This window comes from Anser anser, assembly GCF_964211835.1.
Source record: "Anser anser genome assembly, chromosome: 18".
NCBI lineage: Eukaryota > Metazoa > Chordata > Aves > Anseriformes > Anatidae > Anser > Anser anser.
Genome location: NC_139739.1, coordinates 10,587,840 through 10,603,701, shown reverse-complemented (window position 1 = coordinate 10,603,701; position 15,862 = coordinate 10,587,840). Strand labels below are relative to the sequence as shown.

The following is a 15,862-nucleotide window of genomic DNA, read 5'->3' as shown; positions in this document are numbered from 1 at the left end:
GGCACAAGCAGAAAATCTACAGGAAGGACAACACAAAGAATATACACAAGAAATATGATCTGAAGAATGGTGTGGTTCTGTTACTTGACAGAAGCAATAGCATTAATAATAAGCAACTCATAATTCAAAAAGAAGGGAACATCTATTCAAATATTACTGTAGTAATGAAAGATAAGCTATCCAGCTGCTAAACGGGATATAAAACAGCAGCTGCTAATTGTAAACACTTCATGTGCAGAAGTAAAAAACGAGCAAGTAAAAGCAAGAGTAATAGAACTGGCTGAGGAGCTCCAGGAGCTGTTAATATTGATTTTAACAAATGTTGAAACACTGCAGATTTCCCAGCTGCACAGAGAAAATCAGTGTGTGATAATGGGAACCTGATATTCCATCCAAATATAGTTGGTAGTGGTAGACTGAATAATGCCCATCAGCATGATTTCATGGAAAAGAAGTAATTTCTAACACTAGAAGCTTATGGTACCATTATCAGCCAGCCCTGTGAAATCACTCAGATACTTGCTTTACATCTTTTGTGACTTGCTGATTTAAAAGAAAATCAGCGTAATCTTAAAATTGATTATCTGCAAAAATCAAAGAATAGTTGCAACTGGGAGAAAACATCTAATGAAGCATTTTTGGGTTCTTTCAAAGATACATTGATCAACATCGGTGACTCAGGAAGCTTGTAAAATGCATTGAACATGAGGCTGTTGGAAGAAACCAACCCCATGGATTAGTAAAGTGAGCTGACTGCAACAACTTCATTTTTAATGTATTCAGGAGCAAAATCATATTTAGAAACTGCAGCCTTGCTCCCTGTATTTTGATTCTCAGCTTTCATTAATTTCAATGGGAGAGCGCCATTTGGATGGCTTTGAGGATCTGGGCCAAAGACCAGAAGCCACTTCTACAAAACTGAAATCGTTACCCAGGAAAGGAGCAACGCTGAACAGGCACAGCAGATCCCGGCAGGCAGCTAACTGCTACAGCACGGCACTTGCACCCCCACTTCAAATACGGTTGCACAGCATAAATCTTTGTGGAAAACACTACCTCTTGTACAGGGCAAGAGTGAGGCCATTATGGGAACAGTACCTGTTTCTGGTGTCTGCATTTTCCAAAAAGCTCTGGCAAACTTCATGTAGGCAGGCAGCATTTCTAAATTTATCAATATTGCAGTATGTTTTGATGAGGCTCCTAAATTTCTCATAATCTCCCCCGTTCTTGTTTTTCTCTTGAACTGGTTTGTCAGTATATGTGGTTCTTAAAATCACTTCGTGTCACTTTGTGGTGCTCCAGCCTTTTTCTGTCACTTCTGTAATTCACAGCTGCATAGCTGAGGCAGGCAGTGTGCCAGCCTGCCTTCCTGTCCAGGAGAGTGGAGAAGAGGACAGCACGGGTGCCTGATGCTGCTGCCAGCAATAAATCTTTGATGCTTCGAGGCTCACAGATTCTGAGGTTGGTGCTGAAGTGGCTTGTACCAGGTCTGCTACTTTTTTTCTACTGTCTTGATGCACCAAAAAAAGCTTGGTGCAAGCACACAGCTGTAGCTGTCCCCTGCTAAGAGGAGCCAGGGCTGGCTGTTGTGGAAATGAACCTTGTTTGTAAAGGCTGGGGTCTGCCATGGGGTCTGTGTAGTTACGCTAGTGGCTTTTCCTGTTAATAAAGTCAAACCAATAGGAACAATGTGGATAAATTACTCGCTAGGATGCAAAGTTAAAAAACAGAAATAAAAAGAAGCTTAGAAGATGCCTGCAAAGAGCAGCGGGTGCAAATTCTTGAGAGGTTCTCTCCCAGCTTCAGAATGGCTGAGAGCTGAGCGATGGCTGGCAGGGGCAGAGCAGGGGATGCCGGGGGACACATGCGGCCCCGTGGGCACGGCTGTGGCCTGCACTGCAGCCTGCCCAGTGGGAAACGCAAAACTTCTATGAAATATTTAATATCTTCATTGTGAGTTTTTAAACGCTTCCAGAGTAGTTAGTGTGCAGGGATCCCCTTTCCATTCTGCTGGTGGTGATGAGGGGAAGCTGAGACAGAAGGGAGCTGGGAGTTTCTCCCTGTTTGTGTATAGCCCTGGGAGCGCTGTGCGGTGCCACTTGGTCCAGCGGCGGGCTTCAGCGGTAGTTCAGCCTAGAAAGACCTGTCTGCTTACAGGGAAAGCCCTCCTCTCCCTGCCTGTCATTACACTCGGCTAAAAGGCTCTAAAAGCCCCTTTTTCTGTCACTCCCAGGTCCCTCAAGCCAAGCCCTGGACCTCCTGAAGCACGCGGCGACCTCGCGGTGCTGCCCCTCCGCCTGCCCTCCCGGAGCCGCCAGGTAATGCCGGGGGGGCCCGGCTCGGCTCCGCTCCGCCCCGCTCCACCCGCGCCGCCCTCCAGGGGGAGCCGCCGGCTCCTGGCCGCCGGGCTGCCCGCGTCCTGAGGCGGAGGGCGCCGCGGGGCGGGAGTGGGGCAGCGGCCGGCCGGGAGCGGGGCCGGGGCCGTGAGGTGCGGAGCGGCGCGGAGCGGAGCCGGAGCCGTGGGGGCAGGTGGGTGAGGCGGGCCCGGCCCCGCGCTGAGGGACGGCGGGGGGTGGCTGCCGGGCCCCGGCCGTTGCCGGGAGAGGTTCAACTTTCCCCGCGGCGCCTGAGCGGGAGCTCTCCTGCCTCCGCTGCCCACGAGACCGGGGAGATTTGGCTGTAAGTTGCCCCGGCCCGCGTGGGGTTTTTTTGGCTCTTCGCGCCTTGCTCGCTCCTAGCTGTCATTCCCCGACACACCCCCGCGCCCGGAGCTGTTTGCCCCGCGGCTCTTCCTCCAGACAGCGGGCGCTGGACTTTGTTCCCCTGCACCCAGACCTCCTCCTCCTCCTGGCTCTTCGGCTGCTGTTCGTGCTCGAAAGCAATCAGCTGTAAAATAGCGATTCCCTAGGAGCACCCTGCATCCTGTAAGCTCCTCTGTAGCGTTTATCAAGGGAGATTTCCACGCACTTTGCAATCAGGCGAAAGGGAAAAAGGGCAGGGACTTAGTAGACGGCACTAACCGCACGCAGTTTATCCCGCTCCTCACTCCACAAGCCCTGACCCTGGCTCGTCTGTGCCAAGTGACCAAAACAGGTTTGGGGCAGTGGCACTTCCACCGTGACAGGGTGCTCCCTCGGCGTGGGTACATGGCGGGGATGTCGGCGGAGCTGCGAGGCCCCGAGGGGCCCGGTGGTGCTGCGTTACGGGGAGAGGGCTGCTGAAGGAAAGGGGCATCGGGCTTCACGGCGCCGGCTGCTGCCAGAACTGCGGGAAGGATGTGCGAGAAGGCTTTCTGCCCCACGGGACGGGGCTCCTGGGCCCTGCGGGGGTGACCTGTCCTCGTGGAGCTGCCGCAGCCCATCGTGGAGGAGAGCGTCGAGCAGCAGGTGCGCTCCCGGTGTGTGGTGCCTTTGCGGGGACGTTCCTGGGAGGAGATCTTTCTCCGTTTTGAGTGTGTGGTGTGTTGTCCAGAAGCTCCTCGGTTGCCTTAATGCTCTTTTATGTCCTGGTGTGGTATGAGCTTGGGTAGATTTTGAGTGCGGATGTACTGCTGGCTTTGTTGCTAGCTTAAAAATAGTAGAGGTGGCTGAGCACCCTCTCCCAAACTGTTTTGGGCAGAGGGGCCACAGATGAGAAAGGAAGGGTTAACTTAAGCAACATGACTCATTTGGCAAATACTAGTTAATAGAATTGCCTTAACTACTTAAAATTATTTTCCTAAGCAGATGGTCAACTATTAGATAACTCTATCCTTGGATGTATTTGTTTTCAGGTTTCTTATCTGGCTGGTAAGTCTCAGACCTGTGTAACACAAGAACTGTAGTAATTGATAAATCCATTCTTCTGCATGAGAGAAAGCATGGCCAGCTCCTGCCGTTACAGAGGGATACCCCCCCCAGGCATATTGCCAAAAAGATTAGATAACAACCAACAGGCATACGAGAAATATTTAAATTGAATTAGAATTGTGGAAAAAATACCGTGTTTTGAATTTCCATTAAAAAAAAATCAATATAAACATAATTGTGATCACAAATAGTGTGAAAACGAAATCCTGTCTAATGTGGCAAATGGATTAAATTCTAGGAAAGCTATGAACCTCTGAATTTGTAGGGGAAACACATGGGTACACACTGCAAACATGTATGTGTATATATAAAATAAAAATGACCTATTTCAGGATACACAAAAAAAAAAGGCAAGCAGACTCCTTTTTAGTGCAGTTCCTGGGACGAGTCTGCAGTTTACACACGTACATAACCCGTCTCTCTTTCCGTACGTATTTTTATACCTAAAAAAATGGAATCAGCATGATTCCATGCCAGATCAGGGGATGTCAGCCCAGTAATGATGTTTTTAGCCTCTGTCCTTCTGACAGTGGGTTCAAAAGCCTCCTACCAGGTCTCCTGTATTTGCATTTCTATTTCTGCTGATATTTTAATAGGATGTTTCCATAAGGGCTGCTGGCACTATTGCATTTGAATGTAATCAACTTTTGAAAGCTATTCATCTTTTTGTTTAATCTTCAGTAGTGGATTCTATGCTGAGCCATGTGGTTAAGCCCTCTTAAGAACCACTGGGAAAAGCTCAGTCCAGCAGGAGGTTTGGAGGGTCTGTTGTGAACCTTCACTCTTCCTTTCAGTTGTGTTTCTCTGAAGGATCTGGGCTGGCTGGCCATATATGTCCCCTCTGGTCTTGAGCCTGGCGGCTTTTCCATCTGGCGTGGATGGAAAACCCCTACCTTCACCACTTCCTTTCTGCATGGTGGCTATAGATTGTGTGATCTTGTCTATACACGATGCTTAAGGTTTCACAGATATTTTGACCAAAACGTTTTCACTGTGCTTCAGCTCTTCGCTTTGGTTTGATGTTTCCACCCATGTTTTTGCGTGTGAAATGGAACGAAGCATTTTGTGGCTAAGCTCTGCCTGAGAGTTCTGCGCAGCTGCGAGCATGAGGTATTTTCTCATCCGAAGGCTGGCACTGGCATCTCTCTCTTGCTGTACTGCAAAGTTTGTCCTTCACTTTGAATAGCTCTTGGATTCTCTTCATCCTCTGTGGATGGTAAATAACTCTCTAGGTCCTTCCGTTTTGTATGCTTTCCATCTGAAAATAGAGATGGGCTATTGAAGCTTTTTTTTTTCTTTTTATTTTGTTGTTGGACTCTAAGCTAAAAAACTAGAGATCTTGAGCTGTAATTGAAGTAATTAGTGAGGGTTCTCACACATCAGTGGAGAGCCAGTCAGTCCCTTTCATCAGGGGTCTGTTACTTAGGACCAGAAGGCTTGGTTTCATCATGGATCACCTTCAGGTTTGACATCTGGAAATAGCATCTGAACAGCCTTGGCAAACTACCTGCACACAACAGCACTTGTTCCTTGCCTCTCTTTTCCTTTTAAAAAGGAAGAGAAATTTGCTTAATATGATGCTCAATGCAGCTGGATTGTGGTTTGGTCCATTAGGAGTAAAGAACCGGCAGCATTTTGCCTCAGGAGGGTAAGTGGATCCGGGCAGATGCACTGAAGGTGGTTTAACCTCTGAAGGCTTCAGTTTCTTCTGTAGAATCAGAAGATGCCTCTCCCCTCACTAAGGTTGCATCTGAGTCAGGAATAATTATTGGTTGTATTGCACTTTTTTTTTCTAAAGTAAACCTCTGTAGATCGGAATGGCCAGATGGCGCATACAACTCTCAATTATGGAAAATATCCTCAGGAGGTACTTTGAGGTCATCTAATCCATGCCTCTGCCCAAAGGCAGGATCAGCTGTGCTTGTGCCTTTCCTGTGACAGCTATTTCTCCATCTTGCTCCTTAAGACCTGCGGTGGAGTCTCCATGCTTTCCTGCAATGCAGGAAACACCCTGATGTCCAGCTTCAATTTCCTTTGCAGTAACTCATTTGTCCATGGTGGGCAAACCACAGAGGAACCAGCGAAGAGAATTTACAACTCCTTCAGCAAATGCAGGTAGTTGTTAAGTGGCAGTTCATAAGGGTGTGATCTCTTTCCCTCCTCCACCTGAGTTCTGTAAGGAGCAAACCATACAAAACATGGCTAACTTGTGTCTGTATGGCTGGAGGTCAGCAGCAGCGTGGGAAGGATGGGGTAAGTAGGCTGCACTACATCTCCGGATGGTGGCACGACTGCAAAGTGAGGATAAAGTTGCTCGGATAAACACACAGCGATGAGGTTATGAAAAGAACTGATGAGCCACTAAAGGAATGCTTTGGAAAGTTCAGAGAAGAGCCAAGCACATCAAGATGGCTTCTGTAAAACATCTGTGTTCAGGGTGATCGCTGGTGTTAGGCAAAAGTGTTAACAAAGCTTTGGCATGTGTTTGAGCACAAGCGTTGTCCCTTCCTGTTCAGGACACCCGGGGTTTAATTCAGTGCTTTAAGCAGACATCAGTGCTGTGTGTGGCATACCAGTGGGGCTGGCAGAGAATAGGACAGTACCGAAGGGAGATACGTGCCTTTCTGAAGCGATGGCAGAGGCTCTGGTGATAGTTTGGAGCTCTTTAGATGTCCTTATCCACTTACATTTAAGCAACCAGCTCAAACCCGTCACTTTATTTTGACTTGCTCTGGAGAATGGTTGCTTTTCCATCATTGGGCCTATTAGTTGACTAATTAAGAAAGAAAGAAAAAAAAAGGTAGAATAAAATACAACAAATCCTACAGAAATTATATGCAAATGCCATCACAAAAGATATACAAGAGCAGGAGTACTGGAACCTCCTTGCTCTCAAAGCAGCAGTAAACCCAGTGCCAGGAAGGTCAGGCTTGAAACTTTGTTTTGAGGCTATAGCTAGTGTTATTTTTATTTTTATCTATATGTTTTGAAAAGTTACTGATTTCAAGCCCAAATAAAATAAGTAATTTGCTGCAACTACTGCAGTGGAAGGCAGGATTTGAAAAGAAATGACAGCTACAAGATGGATCGTGTTTATCCTAGATGATAGGTCAGAGGTTGCATGCAGCAGGCTTATCACTATCTGACAGGTAACAAGATAAAGGCCAGGTGTTACATGGGGATGTGGAAAGACCTAAAAACAGGAATACTGAATACTTTCCATGGCATTTTTAGGGAACATTTGCAAACAATGCATCTGAGACAATGGAGAAGTTAGCGGGGGGTGAAACTTGCAGAGATGGTTTGAGCCAGGGACAGGGGGAGGGAAAAGCTCACTTGTACAGAGGATGAGGGAATCTTCCTGTCCCTTGCTGCTTCAAGGAGAGGAAAGGGGGGTTTTCCTGCAGCTTTGGAGACGTGACGAATGACATGCTGGGCTCCTGTCTGTACGTCGATTAGCATTTGTGATTACACTCAGATCCAGGGTGGAAGGCACTCAGCCATTCTCAGGAGGCCTCCGGTACTTGCAGATTGGGGCTCTTTTATCTGCCAGCCAGCTGAGATACAGTGCTCCCTGCCTCCTGTCACAGGGACACTTGTGGCTCCTTGTTCAGCAGCTTGTCAAGGAGGGCAGGAGAGGGATTGTTCACTCAGCTGAGCCCGAGCCAGCGCCAGCTGGGGGTCATGTCTGCATATCTCTCTGCACCAGAGTCCTTGTGCATCTGAGTGAGTAATGCTGTTGAACACAGGGAAGTGTAATTTGGTCTCATTTTGCTCTTTTAATGCATCTTTTTGTGGGTGTGAAGTTTGCACTATTTTCCCTGTTAGAAGTAGTTTCTTTCCTTGTTTAGTATTCAGATCTCAATGTCTCTGCCATTCTTCTCCTGCTCTTGCTTCTTTGGAGTTATTTTGACTTGGTTTTACAAAGCCTCCTCTCGCTTCTTATCTCTTTCTTTTTTTTCTTATGAAGGGAGCCTAAGTGTTTCTGTTCTCCTCATCTGTTCTGTTATGTTGCCCTGTTATCCACATCTCCCTTCTCGCACCAGCAAAGTCCTCTACACACTGACCCGTCATTTTGGTTGCTGAGGTTTCCCAGGAATAGGATTGCCAGATCCTGGTATGAATCAGTTGTTAAGGTTAAGGAGTTAAGGGAAGTAGGCTGTTAAGTATCGTATTCTGTGTTGATAACAGCTTTGGTTTCAGTGTTAGATCCGTATACTTGGGCACAGGCTGGCATTTTCCATAGGAAACATTTCCCAGGACAAAAGACAGCTAAGTATGTGGTTGTTTAATACAATCTTCAGAAGAGAGACACGTGATTGAAATTGATTTGAATAATTACAGTTTCCACATACGTCCAATCCACAGATCAGTGCCCAGGTTCAATGGGACGGTGGAAAATAACATCAGACTGTCTTGGGCAGGCACCAGCACCATTACAGTTCCTGGAGCATGTGCAGGGAAGCACACTGACTTTTTAAAAGTTGTGTTCTACAGCTTTGGTTTGGGGCAAAAATGTTCTGTGCTAAGGGTTGCCTGGTCAGGGGTTCTTTAAAATACCCTGATTCCAAAAAGTGCTCCCCTCTCAGAAATCAGGCCTCTTTAGCTGGATCTGTTAAAACTGAGGCACCTGACTTTGTCAGCTTGCTTAAATGCTGATCCAAACTCTGCTTGAGCATTATGATGCATTAAGGGTTGTAACATGGGTAGACCGAGAAGATTCAGGGGGATTCTTTTTTTCTGGTACATCTGTGTGGTGCCAGCTCTTCAGGATACAAGAAGGTAAGAAGCTGTGTTTGTGGGCTGAAGACTGGAAAGAGGACTCATTGATGGTTTTTGTTGTTTTGCTTACCCCTCTCTTGAAGGGAGATCTTCCTTTTACTCCGTGTAGCCACCATGCAGCTAAGCTGTGTGATTTCAGCGAGCAAGAGGTGGACACAGTCCCCTCAGGAGACTAAAAGTGAGGGGATGTGTGCTCTGGGTGCCTCCCTGGCTTCCGCCTCGGCTTGACTCACATCTTTTGTATTTGAAGTCAAATGCTGCCGTTCCTTTTTTGGTCTATCCTGGTTCAGCTGTTTGTGATGGTGGTTGTAGGTTCCTTTACAGCTGGTGCTTTTTATTGTCTCTTATTATCCAGAAACTGTAAAATACCTTCTGTTCTCATAGAAGACAGGGACCACTTCACAAGTGCAGTAGAGCTGTTTGTATTGTGATGGGCTGCTTGCTGCTGGTCGTCTTTCTGCTTCCTGTAGACAAGCGTGCCAGCTCATAAGCAGCTACCAAGCTGCTCAGTCCAGTAAAATGTTTTATAAAGTGATTTATGAATGGCTACTGGTTCTCCAGTGCTATGGTTTGATGTAGAAGGAAAGAAATTGTAGAAATGTCATTTTGCACAGCAGCGTATGCTCTCTCCACCAGAACTGGGTGTCTCTGGCCCGAGCAGTCGGAGGAGGAAGCAAGCAGAAGCAGCAGGCTGTTACTTGCCAGCGGATGTGTTTTTACCACAGCACAAGGACTTAGGAAATGAAGGAAGGACTTCGTCAGGGTCCTCAGAGCATCAGCTAAACGCTGAGACTTTGGGATCGATGAGCAGCAACACTGGAGAGTTCTTCGTAAATCGGATTATAATCAAGGACTTGAGGGGGAAAAAAAACAGCTTGCTTTGAGGAGTACCTCTAGAAGGGCTTGTTGTATTGCTGGGGCTGACTGATAGTGAAAATGCAAGTCATTTTGTAAGAGTGACAGAAGTGTGGTGCAAGTCATAGCAAACAAGAGTGAGGGACAAGGAGAGCGCGTGGCCTTGAGACGTCGTCAGAGCATCAACTCCTCCTTACCAACAGAGGATGGCAGAGTCCTAAAAAGTCTTGAATAGCTTTGAGACCATGAGGCAGAAACACTAAGGGGATGCGGAGGTGTGACACAGAGCAAACGGGGATTAGCGAGGCAGGGTAAGCACCTTAAAAAGGAGGGAGGAAAAAAAGGAAGAGGGAAAGTTGCTGGAAACAAACTAAGTAGCCAGAAAATTTGTCATTTGTCTGTTTTTTGGGATGAATACTCAACACCGGCCTCATCAGTTTAAATGCTTTTTCAGTGGTAGCTGATTGACAAGCTGCGGTGAAATGAGTGGGGTGAAGCGTGCTGGTGCACAGCCTGGGTGTGCGAGGGTCCAGGGCACGGGAGGAAGCAGGGAGCCTGTGTCGGCCAAAACCCAGCCGGTGTTGCAGGGCATGAGGAGTGCATGTGTGATCCCTGTGATGGAGCCAGCAGCGAGCAGCCCGTGTAGCAGAAGTGGAGGTCAGTGGGGATGGGGGAGCTCCAGGGGTGCTCGGGCACCCGCTGCGGCTGTTTCTGCAGGGCACAGGCCGAGTGCTGCCGCTGTGTCACAGCTCAAAACGATAAGAGAAGGGGGTGAGCCGGGAGGAAGGATGTGATGGGCTGTGTGAGCAACCCAACGGAGGCTGGGCTGCTTTTTGTGCTCTGGGTAGATGAGTCAAACCACCTGGGTGGGAACGGAGCTTCCTGGTGGGTCCTCAGCTATAACCCTTGCTCCGAGGGGTCAGTGAATGAGCCACAGATGAGAGAGCTTTGCTTGGCTCAGAGGTAGGTAGGTTTTGCTCATCTCCGTTCATAGCGTGCGGTGCCTTTATTGGGATAGGGAAGGACAGCTGGGGAGTTGTTTTCAGCCACATAAAGGGGAGATGGAAAGAGCTTTATTCCTTCTAGGGTGGAAGACAGGATGTTGGCTGACCTGGTACAGCAGCAGTCCCTGCACTGCGGTGGGGTTTAGGGGCAGAGCCTGGGCAAACGCCGCTTGCAACCTGCACAGGGACAGAGCTCACAGGGAGCAAGGGGGGCTCGTGAGGCCTGGCGGGGAGCAAGCCTGTCGTTAGAGAAGGCGAATAGGTTTTGGGAACTGGATAAAAATACAGGAAAATCAACAGATGTACCTAATTTGGAACTGCCTGTCTGGAAACTTCATATAAAAATGAGAGATGAAGTCACATCTGGAGAGAAGTCCACTGAATTATTTTAAAGTATACCAGAATGGATGCATTAGCAATATGACAAATATTTTTGGAGCAAATTCCTCCCTAGTCTCTATTCCTCAGTGGGTCACCTCTTCTTGAAATCCTGTTTCCTCATTTCTCTTATTTTGTTCTTGAAGGAAATGCTCCTTATGTGTGAACACAGCTGGTTTTGGTGGGGCTGTGGGGAGGCAAAATTTGCTTTTGAGTTCTTTACTCACACAGGAAAAGAAAAATGGATCCTCAGAGACATTGTGGATGATATTGGCAGTAGTAACTTTTTTCTGGCCAAGGTTGGTTGTTTTAATTATGCTTTTTTACACGTCAGTTTTATGAAAGTTTACTTGAATGCTATTTTTTTTTTTTTTTCAAATGCCACTGTAGGTAAATTAGTATCACCAATCCTGGATGCAAGTGGTTTGCTCAAAAATCAAGCATGTTTCTGTGCCTTTTGGTGGGAAGTCATGATGCCTGCTGCCCAGTAAGGCTTTATTCTAGCGGACACAGGAGAGTCTTTTGCCGTTTGTTTGTTTGTTTGATCTGGCTTATTTAACTGCTGGTCATTCAGCATTACTTAGTTTTGCCCTCCCTGGCTTTTTGTGACCATTAGAATGGGAATAATTACTGTGAGGTTTTTTTTTCCCTGCTTGCTTTTAAACATTTATAACATCCACTTAGGAAAAAATAATGGTCAAATGTGTTCTGCTCCAGTCTTCTCTTCCGCTACTGCAATAAAAATTAATCCACTCCTAGCACTTGGAGGGCAGGAGGCAAAGCTGAAATGTTGGTTTCAGATTAGCCGTTTCTGTTAGCTGGCTCATCGGTGTTATGACCTTTGCTCGTTGTCCAGTGGGGTTTCTCTTTCTGAGCTATTTTGCTTCGTGACTTTATATTGGCAATAAACAGGAAGAGGAGAGACACAGGACAGGCTTCAGGGGTATGATTGCTTATGGGTTTTGTTGCTGTCACAGGTGCAGTAGCATGGGTGTATCCAGTAATCCCCTCGTTGATTTAAAAAAAAAAAAAAAAAACAAAAAAAAAAAACTTTGCACCCAAATTCACCGTGCTTGTTCTTGGTGTGAGTATAGACTCCCTTTTGGGCCTGAACTGCAACAGAGGTGGAACCATAAGAAGAAATGTCTCTCTTCCCCATCTGGGGCAGTACAGATCTGAAAAGCCATTTCTTTTGCCTTTCACAAGTATGTGAAGTGCAAGTTCTAAGTCCTGGAGGGCTGCTGTTTTCCTGTAAGATGGGATTAGACCAAGTTCAGCAAAGCTGAAGCCTTCATTTTGTTCAGTATTTCTGCAGAATTTGCAAAGCTGTTCCGTTGCCCTATTGTAGGGTTTACATCGGAGGAAGACTTCACTCCCCAAAGGAAGACAAGCTCTGCACTTCAAAAGGTACTTGGCCCTGCATTTTTCCTCAGTCAGAGCATTAGTGACTTGGAATATTTTGGGTGAAGTCTGAAATAATGCTCAGCAAGGGTAAGACTAAGGGATAAAACAAGGATTTTTGGTCATTGCCATGATCTGCCCTTGTGTGAGTGTCCCTTAGGCAGGTGTGCCAGGACATTGGGTGGCTCTAACTCCAGGGAAGCCTGAGGGAAACTGCAAGTGCTCCAGGTACCTGAAAACCAAGAGCATGGAGCGATGATAATTTTGCCTGCTTTGTTTCACTTGTATTCTTTGTTAACAAAGAACAGTCTGGAGGGAAATAGTCTATTATTAATATTTAATTTCCTCCTATTACTGGAAGCAGATGACCTAAAGGTCATGTAGCCAGCAGCCAATAATAAAGCGAATAGGGAAACCAGAAAAATTGCGTTGTGGTTAGAAGGGTGATGCCTCCATCCTGCCCTCTTTCCTGTCACATGCCGTCATGTCCCTCCATCCTTCAGCAGGGCAGGGAAGCAGCAAGGCTGCTTTCCGACAGCTCCCAGCACACTGGGCTCATGCGACCAGTTAGGGATATGGGGAAGCTCCTCTGAACTATAAAATACCAAATTTCAGAAAGCAAACCAGTGGGCAATGCTGGAAGGTGCTGTTGCTGCCATTCACATCATGCTCCCCTAAAGGACAGCTATTTTCACTATGTTTAGTGAGCTTTTTGTGTGGTGTCTGTGTGCACATTGACTTGTTTATTGTGACTTGATCCTCTGAAGAAATGGGGAGAGACAAGGTTTCTTGAAAACTTGGATTTAAAAGATAGTGAGATCCCCTTTGAGCTGAAGGGCTTTGAGAGCATAAAAGCTGACAAGCATCTCCCCCTCCAGGCCTTGGAAAGTAGGAAACAAATGAGGGAGCAGCACTACTTTACTGCCTGCAGCCATGTGTGAATGCAAGGATTTTCCCTGAGGGAGTTAGGTAATCTGTATGTGGCTGGTACCTGGGAAGGGTCATGTTGTCAGGAGGAGACGTAGATTGTGATCTGTGGAATGGGGCTTGGTGAAGACTTCCCCCATGGCCTCCTGAGCTGCGTGCTGTGCTGCTGCCTTGCTTGCCCCATCCTGAAGCAGACGAGGAGAAACCAATCCTTTCTGGAGGCTGGGGACACTGCAGCCTGTCACCTACATGCCCATAGATGTCTTGAGTGCCCTGTGGGCTGTTGTACCCCAGGAGATTTTGCTAATATGTAAGAATAGCTGTCAGACGGAAGTGTCACAGACATGTCACGTGTGTCTGTCTGGCATGTGGTGTGGAGGGTGCGTTGTCTTCCCAGCGTGAAGCCAAAGCTGAGGTGACTGAGCTCAGCCTGAAGAGGCCAAGTGCTGGGAAGGAGTTTGTTCAAGGTGGGTGGTTGGAAGCAAGCAGTGGCCAAAAGCTCACCTTGATCTTTTGGTGCTCAGGAGAGTGAAGGGGCAACACCTTTGTCCAAAGCCAACTGGAGATGCCAAACAAAAGCTTGCTTGGTCTCCAGTGCTGAATTGCTCCATGGGAACACACTGTTCAGATGCTTTATTGAATTTTCAAGGAGCAGTTTTTCACTGAGGCTGAAATATGGGAGAGAACAGAGTGTTCCAAGTCACTAAAAATGAACAGAGCAACAGCTTTACAGGTTTGTGAGTGGCAAGAAAGGTTTATTTAATAATGGGGAGAAAGCCGGAACATAGCCCAAGGTATCAAGGAAGAATTAATCCAATTAACAAAACAAAACATGAGCTTGAGAAGAAATACTAATTGTAGCTGTCCAGCATGTTGTGTGATACAGGTTATTCTTCTTAAGTTTCATGAGGCTTGCCATATTGATCCCTTAAGGGCCTGAGCTGTTAAATATACACTTCCCCAGTGAGTAAAGCAAGTTGTTAATTAATTTTGTCTTGTCAGACCTGGTTGCTGAGCCTTTGCTGAGCATGAAGTAGATGATTCTATAATAAATTTTGTATTGCCTCTGGATACGCCTTGTTTTCTAGGTGGTCTGCATTTTATTTTGTCGCTGTGCAGTAAATTTCTAGTCATATACACAGAAAGACTGGACCTGTACTTGTTTAAAAGCAAGTGGCAAATGTCTGCAATTTAAGACTCATCACGTTGGGTAAAAGCTGCAGCAGGCTGACATTGTGAGAGGTGAATAAAACAAGAGAGGGAAGTTTGGGTCAAATACAGGAACCTCGTGGGTGGTGACACCTTCTGTAAGTAGCGAGTGAGGCCCCTGACGTGCTGCGTTGGGTGGCTAATAATAATAATTCCTGCTTCTAACAGCAGTTGCTTCTGCAGAAGCTCTGGCGCTGAAGTGAAGCGGACACAAAATGTTGTTCGGTCGTGGCTGGGACACCTGCTCAGCTCTGGTCATTTCTCTTCTGAGATGTGCTGGCTCTGCAGAACTCTTAAGTGTTTTCCAGCCCATCTGGGAGCGGAGTGGGGTGGAAGGACATGTTGTCCTCTTCTGGACATAACATCTCAAAGCTTGCCTCAGGATAAATAGCTGGAGCTGGGGCTCAACCATCAGGCCACTGTTTGTGAAGGGGGATGGGAAATGGGACCAAACAACTTCAAAGCTGTATTAGAAAGTTAAAATCAGGCCATGAAGCACACAGCTGAAGTAGAAGGTTAAAATCTGGAGTGCCAGAGAACAGTTTGTGATGTGGTCATCAAATTTCAGATGCCAGCACCATGCTTTTTCAGGTTATATGGAGAGCTGTCAGTAATTCAGATTCCTCTTTGTGCTGAATGATTGGCATGAGGGGGACCTCTACAGTGTAGGTTTGCTGCTTCACTCCATGTCCTGCTGGAAAACATGTTTGAGACGAGCCACTGAAAGAGTCAGGTTAAACAAAATGGGACCCAAACCACTTACAGCCTTCAGGCACAGCCGCGTGTCACCCATCTGACAGACATGCACGGTGTTTCTCTTACGGACTTGTTTTTCCCCACTGCTTCCCTTGTTTGTTTTTTTGGCTCCTGCCACCTTTTTCCTGCCTTTTCCCCCACCAGCCCCTTTCTTGCTCTCACACACAAAGTGTTGTAGTTTAGCTTTCATCTTGCCCTTTTTCTTTCCCTCCCAATTTTCTTTGTCTCTATCAGATATTAATTCTAATCTCCTTCTCTGGAAGTCAGGCTGGAGAGTTTTCATTATTGCTGCCTTGAAACAAACCTATTGGGATTTGAAATGGACAATCAGATGCTGCAGAAGTGATGTAGGAGCACATCACTGATATCCCTGGAATTTCAGAAGGTAGAAACAATCTACGGAAGGTCAGTGACAAACAGGGTTTTTGCTAAAAAGGTAATATAGAGACTTGTTTTTTTTTTTTGTTGTTCTTTAGAAAAGATTAAGTGGATGATCATTATCTCCCTCTTAATAGCTATATCACAAACTAATCTGTTCTGTTCATTTCTTCCACACAAACCAAACAAAACACATACAAAAGATTGTTGAAGGTGGAGAGAAGCTAGGTTTTTGAAATGCATCCAAACCACCAAGAGCCATTCACTTTCCTTTCAAATGCAGCATTAGCAATAGAGCTCTAAATCAATGAAAGGTCTAAAATT

General features: G+C 46.6%; 1 protein-coding gene across 11 annotated transcripts in view; it reads left to right on the top strand.

Moving 5' to 3' along the window:
- Positions 1-1,495: 1,495 nt before the first annotated feature.
- Positions 1,496-15,862, top strand: part of ADORA2A (adenosine A2a receptor) — a 29,739-nt gene continuing 15,372 nt past the window's right edge. The window contains exons 1-2 of one of the 11 annotated variants that reach the window (XM_083803949.1): positions 1,496-2,318; positions 15,395-15,565. The gene's annotated coding sequence lies outside the window, so the exon portion shown is untranslated. The other 10 variants (XM_083803942.1, XM_083803944.1, XM_083803948.1 and 7 more) reach the window with 10 other exon arrangements.